Source organism: Salvelinus fontinalis, chromosome 18 (genome assembly GCF_029448725.1).
Source record: "Salvelinus fontinalis isolate EN_2023a chromosome 18, ASM2944872v1, whole genome shotgun sequence".
In the NCBI taxonomy this organism is placed as follows: domain Eukaryota; kingdom Metazoa; phylum Chordata; class Actinopteri; order Salmoniformes; family Salmonidae; genus Salvelinus; species Salvelinus fontinalis.
In genome coordinates this window covers 18,879,166-18,891,574 of record NC_074682.1, presented here as the reverse complement: position 1 = coordinate 18,891,574, position 12,409 = coordinate 18,879,166, and the positions used below count along the sequence as shown (strand labels likewise).

Below are 12,409 nucleotides of genomic sequence, written 5' to 3'. Positions count from 1 at the left end.
TCTAAATCCAGCAAGACAAGGGGCTAACAGTGGTGACCTGGCTGGTGAATCACGGTCCTGCTCTGCATTGCCTCCAGTAACCTCGAGTAGGCATTACATAACAACTCATTGAGTTATGAATATCTTGCTCTCGCAGGCTAACCTGATGGAAAAGATCCTTCAGAGAAAAACAAAATACATTCTTCAAAACAAGACAGAACTGAATGCTTGTGATGACACAGGGCCTTAAGACTGAAGCTTGATTTACTAATTCATACCTACTGTACATTAAAAAGGAATGCAATACCTTAGACACATGCCAAAGGTCATCTATCCTATGCTGCACTGTGGTGAGCAATCACTAAATGCTGACCGATACTGACTGATGATTAGAGCCCGACCAATGTTGGGAGGCAAAAGTCACTGATTACCGATATGTTGTTTTTTAGAAGTGGATAAAAAAAAATCCCCCCAAAAATTGTGCTCCAAAGGATTAACAGACACTTTTACCCGGACGACACTGGGCCAATTGTGCGCCTCCCTATGAGACTCCCGGTCACAGCCGGTTGTGACACAGCCTGGGACAGAACCCAGGTCTGTTAGTGATGCCTCAAGCACTACGATACAGTGCCATAGACCGCTGCGCCACTCGGGAGGCCCGACCATCGGGTTCTTGGTCACCTCCCTGACCAAGTCCCTTCTCCCCCGACTGCTCAGCTTGGCCGGGCAGCCAACTCTAGGATGAGTCTTGGTGGAGCACACACAAACAGGTACATTCACATACTCAACATACTGTGTGTATACATGTGCATGCACACACACACACACACACACACACACACACACACACACACACACACACACACACACACACACACACACACACACACACACACACACACACACACACCTCTAGAAAGTGCTTGTTCTGCTGACTTCATGAGTCATTGACCGCAGAGAGCCCAGTGTGAGATGAGCGGTAGGACCACGTCCTTGAGCTAATCACTAACGGCCTAAATAATTTGTCTGCTGCTAGAAGACAAGGGCAGCCAGCATCTCTCAGAGTATGTATCTCAGCTGGTAGGGACAGTCCATTGGCATCACTACATTATGGGAAGACAGGACAGTCTGTACAGTAGCATGACAACAAAGGGATTGGACAGCTGACATGCTATGTAAGACCAGGTCAACCTACTGTTAGTCTGTCTGACATCAAGCTGCTACTCTACTCTAGCTTCCTTGTCCCACACCTTAATAGTACACACCCTAACAAACCTGGCCCAGATAATGGCCCATTTAGCTGTATCTCTGAGATATCATCAATAAACCCAAAACCTTCTTCACTACAAAACACAGCTTCAGGTCAGCATGTCACCACCATCCTCTCATTAACTCCATAGTCCCAGGCTGCCAGGCCCAACAAACCACACGGGAGAGAAATAGGCGTAATAGTGAGAGGCAACAGTTGGTCCCCTAATTCCCTCAAACAGATCATTAGTGAATATATTTCCTCCAAACAGAGTCCTCCTTGCAGATTCCCTTAAGCCCCCCAACAGTGGGTAGGGTTTTAGTATGGACACACAACTACAGTATCCTCTGTCTCGTCTGGCTGAGCCACCATGTACTAGTGTTGAATGCAGAAATGGCTAATTATACAATGAACTCTTCAGCATGTTCATCTCAAACTTTGTCCTGCTAAGTGTGTCCTCTGGATAGCCTAATGAAGCAGGGTTAATGACAGGCTCATTAATCAATTATAGGAGCAGCAGTGGGATGGCGCCAGGCTACATGGAGGATGTATACCTAGACCCTAACCACTGGTCCTAGATCAGATATATTTCACCACCCGTGATTGCTAAGGTTAGGATCAGGGATAATCTAATACTAGATCAAGGCCTTCGTTACCAGCAGTTGAAATCTCCCTCAGCGTTAGTCTCCGCTGGGACACCGAATTATACTGTTATTTAATGAGAGAGAGTTCTCACTACGCTAAAGGCATGGTCATCAGGGCTCCCAGTCAATAAACATTCTCCTGGTACTGACTTACCTCATAACTGCCTGCCTGTTACTCATCACTGACAGACAGAACATGCACCCCGTTCACGAAAATGGCTCGCTCCTACAAACAGTGAGTCGCATGGCTTGTTATATAAAGCAGGCGTTCAGTTACTGTTTGATTGAATGTTAGAATGGGAAAAACAAGTGACTTAAGCGACTTTGAGCATGGTATGAGTTCCAGTATCTCAGAAACGTCCGGCCTCCCAGAATAGTGCGACAAACAAAAAACATCCTGTTAGCGGCAGACTAGTGAGCAAAAACAGCTCGTTGATGAGAGGTCAAAGGAGAATGGCAAGAATCGTGCAAGCTAACAGGCGGGCCACAAACAGGCAAATAACAGCGCAGTACAACAGTGGTGTGCATAATGGCAACTGGGAACGCACAACTCATCAGTCCTGGTCACGGATGGGCTATTGCAGCAAAATACCACACCGGGTTCCACTCCTATTTGCTAAAAACAAGAAGTGGCTCCAGTGGGCATGCGGTCACCAACACTGGACAAATGAGGACTGGAAAAACATTGCCTAGTCCGTCGAATCCAGGTTCCTGTTGCGTCATGCTGATGGTAGTCAGGATTTGACGTAAGCAGCATGAGTCCATGGCCCCATCCTGCCTGCTGTCAACAGTACAGGTGTAATAGTGTGGGGAATTCCTAGCACACGTTAGGTCCCTTGATAACAATTGAGCAACATTTCCTTCCCCTGAATAATTCAGGCTTTTCTGGAGTCAAGGGCAGTTGGTACTAGGTGGGTGTACCTAATAAACTGGCCATTGAGTAAATGGTCTCAACTCTGAATGACAAAACATGCACCATACTTATTGAATTATTGAGAAAGTGATAAGCACATTGTAAATAAGTGTACTACTCTCTTTCTCCCCCTTCCTCTAGGCCTGTCTCTGTTTCTCTACTTACATCTCTCGGCTCAACACTGCCCTCTGCGTTCCACTTCATTAGGCCTCTCTGCGTCACCACTGGGCCCCGTCACCATGGCAACGCCAGTGGGATTAGCATGCATACTGCGGTGGTGACAGATAGCGAGCCTGGTCTGCTGCCCCCAGCTGGACCACTGGAAAACTACAAACACATCAGGCCACATCAGGACTGCTGGAGCATTCCTGACACACCGTTTTTCTAATGAATTTCTGCTAAAGTATCAGGTGCACACTACTACCTCCACTGAAAATGAATCATTGTATAGCTGACCTGAAACCACACACAAAGGGATAATAATATCATTGTTCATAACCACACACAACTCTTTTCACCAGGGGTGATTAATCAAAAGACAGGCAAAGGGAACACAGCCCAATAACCAAATAGCTAGTGTAACACTGTCCCCCACACACACACACATTTTATCAACACCCAATGGCAAAATGTGTAGAAATGGGGGTGGGGGATGTGGGTACACAGACCCGCGAGCCACTGCGGCCATGGTGATTTCATATGTTTTGTGGCCCTCACCCCCATCAAAGTTGTCCATCCCTGGTCTACACTGAAACACACAACAAATGGCTGCTGATATACATAGCTGTATTATTGATGGATTTGTTTACTCTGTTGGGGAAAATGTAGTCATAGAATGTCACCTTAAATCCAAGACCTGGGATGCAGAGAGAGAGAGAGAGGGATTTTCATTTCTAGTTTAAATGACTTATTGTCTAACTGAGGCCATGGGCACACAACACAGGCCTTGGATCAGCAGATGAGGAATGGCAAACGTGACAGAGTAATTTATAGGTCGCTATCAATAAACGTCACAATACATTGCAATGTGTTCGATTTGGCTGCTCGGGTGAGGAGACCCACAGCTCTGCAAAAAAAAATGGACAACTATAGTACATGCTGTTTTTAAGGGATTGTAAAATAAATGTTAGAACTGCTTTGTTTTAATATCATCAGTATCATCAGAGTTATACAGCAAGTAACTGCATGCTTGTTATTGATCATATCATTTCAGATATGTGAGGGTAGCCTATTCATTTGGCATGTAGATAGATAGCTAAGCAAACAACATTTAGCTTGCCTCAGAGATGAGGCTTTTGGAATGAGCTTGACATCGGCCTCGTCCTGGTAAAGCAGTCAGAGTTCTGTCATCACCACTATAGATGCAAGAAAATCAAACAATATTTGCATATAGCCATCTAGTTTATCCCCTGAATGTTAGCTTGTCAACTAGCCTTATTGACATGATCTGTTATTAGCTAACTAGCTAGCCAATTTGTCCATCAATCAATTTAGCCTAGCAATCATGTCAGTCAGCAGAAATTGTGATTAAACACTCTTAAAAACAATGTTGAAAAGGGGATCATGTTAGCCAACTTCGCTAGGTAAGCCTACGTTGGTTGGGGGAAAAATACATTAGGTCTCCTTACTACTATGTTTAGCCAACTGTACAACGTTTCTACCAGTAGCTTGCAAAGTAAACATTATCAGCTAACAGTACATCTACAAATGCACCCTTTTGATGCTTGACAGGCAGAGCGCCCACAAAGGACGGAAAATTAACCTAAACCACTCACACTTGTCAGGAATAGTTCCCTTTAATATCACTCAAATATCCAATTAACGGTGGCAAATATTGAGAGATATCATCAAGCTAGCTTCACGTATCTGAAATTACATGATCAATTGCTTACATCAGCCGGAAGCTTTTGCCCGAGAGAGGCTTGGTATTTGACGGTGGAGAAGGAGTGCATGGCAGTCAAGTGGTCTCTGGATTAGTTCAGGTACTATCTCCTTGGCAGGAAGTTCTCATTAGAGATGGACCACGGTGCTCTGCAGTGGATGGACAGGATAAAGGACTCCAATGCCCGCATCACCCACTGGCACCTTTCCATGCAGCCATACAGGTTCACCATCAGCTATGTCCCGGGAAAGGACAATGCCACGGCTGACTTCCTTTCCTACTGGCCCGCCAGCTGGAAACTAGAGGAGGGGGGGGCGTGTGACGGCTGCACCGTGAGCTAAACAGTAAAAACCACTGCCTCACTTTGCACTATACACATAATGGGCTCTATTTTCGGCTGGCGTTAAGATGGTGCTAGTGTCAAACACACGTTAGTTTGCAATTTCGTCATGTAAAAACTGTCGCACTGGCATTTTCCATCCTTAACACCAGGTTCGGCAATTCACCTGTCTTATATCAGCTCGCTAGTGCTCAGATGGGTGGGATGGTAATATTTGAGGTGTGTCCCTAAAAACATGATCCAAAGTGCTAATTTCATGCAGCACTAAGAGAGATATTTAAGACCAACCAAAATATTTGGGGGGGATTTATGTGCATGAAACAAGAGTAGCCCAATGTGCTTTTGGTGCCTGTATATACACTGCTCAAAAAAATAAAGGGAACACTTAAACAACACAATGTAACTCCAAGTCAATCACACTTCTGTGAAATCAAACTGTCCACTTAGGAAGCAACACTGATTGACAATAAATTTCACATGCTGTTGTGCAAATGGAATAGACAACAGGTGGAAATTATAGGCAATTAGCAAGACACCCCCAATAAAGGAGTGGTTCTGCAGGTGGTGACCACAGACCACTTCTCAGTTCCTATGCTTCCTGGCTGATGTTTTGGTCACTTTTGAATGCTGCCGGTGCTTTCACTCTAGTGGTAGCATGAGACGGAGTCTACAACCCACACAAGTGGCTCAGGTAGTGCAGCTCATCCAGGATGGCACATCAATGTGGCAAGGTGGTTTGCTGTGTCTGTCAGCGTAGTGTCCAGAGCATGGAGGCGCTACCAGGAGACAGGCCAGTACATCAGGAGACGTGGAGGAGGCCGTAGGAGGGCAACAACCCAGCAGCAGGACCGCTACCTCCGCCTTTGTGCAAGGAGGAGCACTGCCAGAGCCCTGCAAAATGACCTCCAGCAGGCCACTAATGTGCATGTGTCTGCTCAAACGGTCAGAAACAGACTCCATGAGGGTGGTATGAGGGCCCGACGTCCACAGGTGGGGGTTGTGCTTACAGCCCAACACCGTGCAGGACATTTGGCATTTGCCAGAGAACACCAAGATTGGCAAATTCGCCACTGGCACCCTGTGCTCTTCACAGATGAAAGCAGGTTCACACTGAGCACATGTGACAGACGTGACAGTTTGGTGAGTTATTCACAATTGTAACGGGTGACGCTCTCCTCATCCTCGGAAGAGGTGAGGAGAGAAGGATCTTCAGACCAAAACGCAGGCTCAGGGAAATAAGCCATCTTTATTATAAATTACGATGGCACACGAAACGAAACAAAACACTTTCCAAACTACAAAATAAGAAAACGACGTAGACGAGACCTGAACATAAACTTACATAACTAAACATAAACTTACGTACAGGTAACAGACGACATCGAAACGAAAACGAAACAAACAAACGCTACAGTCCTATGTGGTACGAAAATAACATACGGACACAGGAGACAATCACCCACAAACAAACAGTGAGAATGCCCTACCTAAATATGACTCTTAATTAGAGGCAAACGCAAACCACCTGCCTCTAATCAAGAGCCATACCAGGCAAACCGAAACCAACATAGAAACAGATAACATAGAATGCCCACCCAACCTCACGTCCTGACCAACTAACACACAAAAACTAACATAAATAGGTCAGGAACGTGACAACAATTTTCGATGCACAAATAAGGTTTTATATGTAAGATGGTTAAATAAAGAGAAAAATGATTGATTATTGTTATATTATTATTTGTGCCTTTGTCACTTCCCACGAGCCGGGTTGTGACAAACTCACACTCATTCTTATGTTTAATAAATGTATCGTATAGTGTGTGGAAGGCTTACAATGATGGCAAAAAACAACATTTGAGAGTGCACTGATCCTGGTGCTAGGGTTGGTACGCAGCTGGAGGTTGAATGTTTGAAGGGGTACGGGACTATAACAAATTTGGGAACCACTGGTCTAGACTGTCAATAAAGGGTTTGGCTCCCGAGACCACTTGGAAATACATCTTAATCACCAAAGCTTTATTAAAATATCAAGTTTGAGAGGAGTAAAACCGTGAGCTGACATTCCTTTGTTTATCTATGCATTGTAAGCAGGCCCACATTATTTTAACCATGCAGGTCTCGTTTTGGATAAAACCCTCCATAGTCTGCGTTGTTTTAATATTAAAATGCCCAAGGGGATAATGGTGCCTGTAAATGTGACATGTAAGTGTGACACAGCCTATTTAAAACAAGTTGTTTCATTTGGTTTAGAATTTGATGAGAATTATTCGTTCTCTTTTTAGGCCTTATCAACAATTAATTTAATCTTGCTTATTAAATGCAATTTACAATAGGCAGTGAATTCCAAGAATAACAAAAAAAACTATAGTCTCAACAGCCAATTATTGCAGGATATCAGTAACAACATCCACCAGTATTTCAGCTCTCAAACCATAGTACCATTTGTTATTTAAGCCATGCAATTACTTAGAACAATGTGGACTGCAAATGGGTTGAAGTTAACGTATTTAGCAAAGATGGTATAGGTCTACATTTTGTTATTTCATTTCTGTAAGCCATTTAACATACGATTACAGACAAACATTGGATGTTTAGTTGATTCCAAGGCAATACATAAAAGACTGTAAATACACAAACTGAAACACCTATATGTTTTGCCATGCAGCACGTTCTGATAGGCCCTTGAGCGGCCAAGCCTCGACACACCCACAACTTGTTTATTCATCAAAACACAGCCCTTTTGCTCCAAATGTAGCAAGTGCATGGATAACTGTGATAGTGAAAATAGTACAAATATTTCTAACACACTCCTGAACCTATAGAGCTACCGCCTGCGCTTAGATTTACCATTGCATACGGTTTGTTAAAATAGAGCCCAATATATAAATGACGATGCGACAGAGATTCTTCCTTATATCCCACATATATAACTTTATTGCAGAAATACAGTTTAACATTTGCCATCATTCTTTCACAATAACCAGGTTTCCACCCAACCACTTAATGTGGATGAATTAGCTGATGCATGAAAAAAAGTCACGACCGTGCAGATGGAAACCGTATATGCCAGTACAATTTTATAAATGCCGACAGACAATTTGTTCGTTCGTTCGACATGGTGGGATCATTTTGTGTGTACAATTCATCATGTGAGAAATTACGGTGGAAATGCCTTTACACGGAATCCAAACCAGCTGCGCGCGTGTGACATCGTGCATACATTTATTTTGTCCCTCTACACCAAATGCGACCACAACACGCAGGTTAAAATATCAAAACAAACTCAACCAATTACATTAATTTGGGGACAGGTCGAAAAGCATTAAACATTTATGGCTTAAGGACAACAAAGTCAAGGTATTGGAGTGGCCATCACAAAGCCCTGACCTCAATCCCATAGAACATTTGTTGGCAGACTAAAAAAGTGTGTGCGAGGGAGGAGGCCTACAAACCTGACTGAGTTACACCAGCTCTGTCAGGAGGAATGGGCCAAAATTCACCCAACTTATTGTAGGAAGCTTGTGGAAGGCTACCTGAAACATTTGATCCAAGTTATACAATTTAAAGGCAATGCTACCAAATACAAATTGAGTATATGTAAACTTCTGACCCACAGGGAATGTGATAATTGAAATAAAAGCTTTAAGAAATAATTCTCTACTATTATTCTGACATTTAACATTCTTAAAATAAAGTGGTGATCCTAACTGACCTAAGATGAGGGATTTTTAATAGGAGTAAATGTCAGGAATTGTGAAAACAGAGTTTAAATGTATTTGGTTAGGGTGTAAGTGAATTGGACTACGTCCAGGATTTCTGGGATGATGGTGTTGATGTGAGCCATGACCAGCCTTTAAATGCATTTCATGGCTACAGATGTGAGTGCTATGGGGCGGTAGTCATGTACGCAGGTTACTTTGGCGTTCTTAGGCACAGGGACTATCGTGGTCTGCTTGAAACATGTAGATATTACAGACTGGGTCAGGGAGAGGTTGAAAATGTCAGTGTAGACACTTGCCAGCTGGTCAGCACATGCTATTAGTGCCTGAATGTTGACCTGTTTAAAGGTCTTACATCGGCTACGGAGAGCGTGATCACACAGTCATCAGGAACAGCTGATGCTCTCATGTATGGTTCAGTGTTGCTTGCCTCGAAGCGAGCATAGAAGCGATTTAGCTCGTCTTGTAGGCTTGCGTCACTGGGCAGCTCGCTGCTGGGTTTCCCTTTGTAATCCGTGATAGTTTGCAAGCCCTGCCACATCCGACGAGTGTCAGAGCAGGTGTAGTAGGATTCGATCTTAGTCATGTATTGACGCTTTGCCTGTTTGATGGTTCATCGGAAGGTGTAGTGTGACTTCTTAAAAGTGTCCGGATTAGTGTCCCGCTCCTTGAAAGTGGCAGCTCTAGCCTTTAGCTAAGTGCGGATGTTTTATTATTATTATTTTTTTTTTTAAATGTAAATTTTTATCCCATTTTCTCCCCAATTTTCGTGGTATCCAATCGCTAGTAATTACTACCTTGTCTCATCGCTACAACTCCCGTACGGGCTCGGGAGAGACGAAGGACGAAAGCCATGCGTCCTCCGAAGCACAACCCAACCAGCCGTACTGCTTCTTAACACAGCGCGCCTCCAACCCGGAAGCCAGCCGCACCAATGTGTCGGAGGAAACACCGTGTACCTGGCCCCCTTGGTTGGCGCGCACTGCGCCCGGCCCGCCACAGGAGTCGCTGGAGCGCGATGAGACAAGGATATCCCTACCGGCCAAACCCTCCCTACCCCGGACGACGCTATGCCAATTGTGCGTCGCCCCACGGACCTCCCGGTCGCGGCCGGCTGCGACAGAGCCTGGGCGCGAACCCAGAGACTCTGGTGGCGCAGTTAGCACTGCGATGCAGTGCCCTAGACCACTGCGCCACCCGGGAGGCCTAAGTGCGGATGTTGCCTGTAATTCATGGCTTCTGGTTGGGATATGTAGGTACGGTCACTGTGGGGACAACGTTGTCAATGCACTTTTTAATGAAGCCGATGACTGATGTGGTATACTCCTCAATGCCATCGAATGAATTCCAGAACATATTCCAGTCTTTGCTAGCAAAACAGTCCTGTAATTTAGCATGCACTTAATCAGACCACTTCCGTATTGAGTCACTGGCACTACCTGTTTGTACTTCCTGTTTGAGTTTTTGTTGATATGCAGGAACCAGGAGGATAGAGTTAGTCAAATTTGCCAAATGGAGGGTGAGGGAGAGCTTTGTCTCTGTGTGAGGAGTGGTAATGGAGTGGTAAGGTAATCTAGAGTTTCTTTTTTCGTGCAGTTGCACGTGACATGCTGGTGGAAATTACTGTAGGTAAAATGGATTTCAGTTTTAGTACATTAAAGACCCCGGGCCACTAGGAGTGCTGACTCTGGATGTCCATTTTCTAGTTTGCTTGTGGTCTTATACAGCTCGTTGAGTGTGGTCTTAGTGCCAGCATCGCTTTATGGTCGTAAATAGACAGCTACGAAGAATATAGATGAAAACTATGTAAATAGTGTGGTCTACAGCTTATCATGAGGTACTTGAACTCAGGCGAGCAAATCCTTGAGTCTTCCTTAATATTAGATATTGCACACCAAATGATGTTAACAAAGACGCACACCACCCCCTGATGGAGGCTGCTGTACGGGTCTTGCCGATGCATGGAAAACCAAGCTAACTGTATATTATCCATGTCCTTGTTCAGCCACAACTCGGTGAACCATAGGATATTACAGTTTTTAATGTCCTGTTTATAGGATGGTCTCGAACGGAGATCATCCAGTTTATTCTCCAGGTATTGCACGTTCGCCAGTAGAATGGAGGGTAAAGGCGGATTATCTCATCGCCAATGCAGGCTTTGCCAGGCATCCGGCTCTTCGACCTCTAACGGCATCTCCTATTCATACGGATGACTGGGATTTGGGCCTGGTCCGAAAGGAGCAGTATATCCTTCGCGTCAGACTCATTAAAGAAAAAAATCATCATCCAGTTAGAGGTGAGTAATCGCTGTTCTGATGTCCAGAAGCTCTTTTCAGTCATTGGAAACAATGGCGGAAATATTATGTGCAAAAAAACACAAAATAGCACAATTGGTCAGGAACCCGTAAAACAGCAGCCACCCCCCCCCCACCCCACCCCCCCATTCCATTCCAGTGAACGTATCCCTTTTGTCTATTTTAAAGCATATATTGTTATGCCTTATCAGTTGTATCCTGTTGCCTGTTAGGTCATCCCTGACAGTACAGTATAGATTGATAAGTGGGTGGGGTTATTCTGGAAGTAATTAACTCTCAATCATACAGCCTTCCTTACTGAGAGGTCCCATTAAGACCTAGTACTGCATTCCTCTCCTATGACAGCAACACTGATTGGCTCCCAGATTTAAACCAGGTCCCCAGGCTACAGGGGCCACTGCCAAGAGAGATATATAAAGAAAGAGAGAGAGGGAGGAAGAAAAAGGCAAGGACACATGGGGAGGGAGAAGAGGAGGACATAACTTCAAGGAGAGGTAGAGAGAGTAGAAGAGACAGAAACTGAGAACATTTGAGAGAAGTAGAGAGTTAGTGAGAGCATTGTGCCAGCTCAGCATGTATAGCCATTGCCTTGGTCTGTCTGAGGGGAGAAATGAAGACTGAAGCAGGTCGGAAAGGCTCTCTCAGTTGACAGGTACACATACACTATTTACTGTGAAGATTCTCTGAGATAAAGATCTTTCACACTGTATCACATGCATGGACTGTGACTACACAAGCACACGTTACCGAGAGTTTGTGAATAATGCAGATAGTCAGTGATCACGTTCTTCAATGGGTAGGTATGCTGATATGACTGGTCCAAACACCCACGATGTGAAGATCACAGGTGTGATACCTTGATTTTTCCTGTTTAGCATCTCCTTGGAAGAAATAACATAAGACTTATTGTCTCCTGGCACTTCTCTCCCTCCCTCTCAACCTGTTCCACTCCCACCCTCCCTCCCTCCTTCCGTTCTGTCTCTCTCTATTGGGTAAATAAGCTACTGCTGAGGTTGAATTAAAGGCTGTTTGATACAGCTCCCCAGTCCACATTGTGATAATATTGGAGCCTACTGGGCTCTGCTCCCTGTGGTCCAGACACAGGGGCGAGAGAGCGAGAGACAGACAGCGAGAGAAACCCTGTGATTACTCTGCAGAAGCATCATTCAACCTCTTTGTCCGTCTACTGATGTCCAACTGTTCTGCACTGATCTTCATCATGGATTCATACACACTTCTCATTGACCATGAGAGATGATTTATTTGACTAATCAAATCACAGTCTCCCAAGTCATGTGTATAGTCATTGGAGTTTAGTTAGTAAATCAAAATGTGTTTGTCACATACACGTGTTTAGCAGATGTT

At 44.5% G+C, this 12,409-nt stretch overlaps 1 protein-coding gene across 6 annotated transcripts in view; it reads right to left on the bottom strand.

Annotated features, from left to right (window-relative positions):
* The window catches only part of magi1b (membrane associated guanylate kinase, WW and PDZ domain containing 1b), a 197,325-nt gene that overhangs the window by 93,420 nt on the left and 91,496 nt on the right, over nt 1–12,409 (bottom strand). The window lies entirely within an intron of this gene.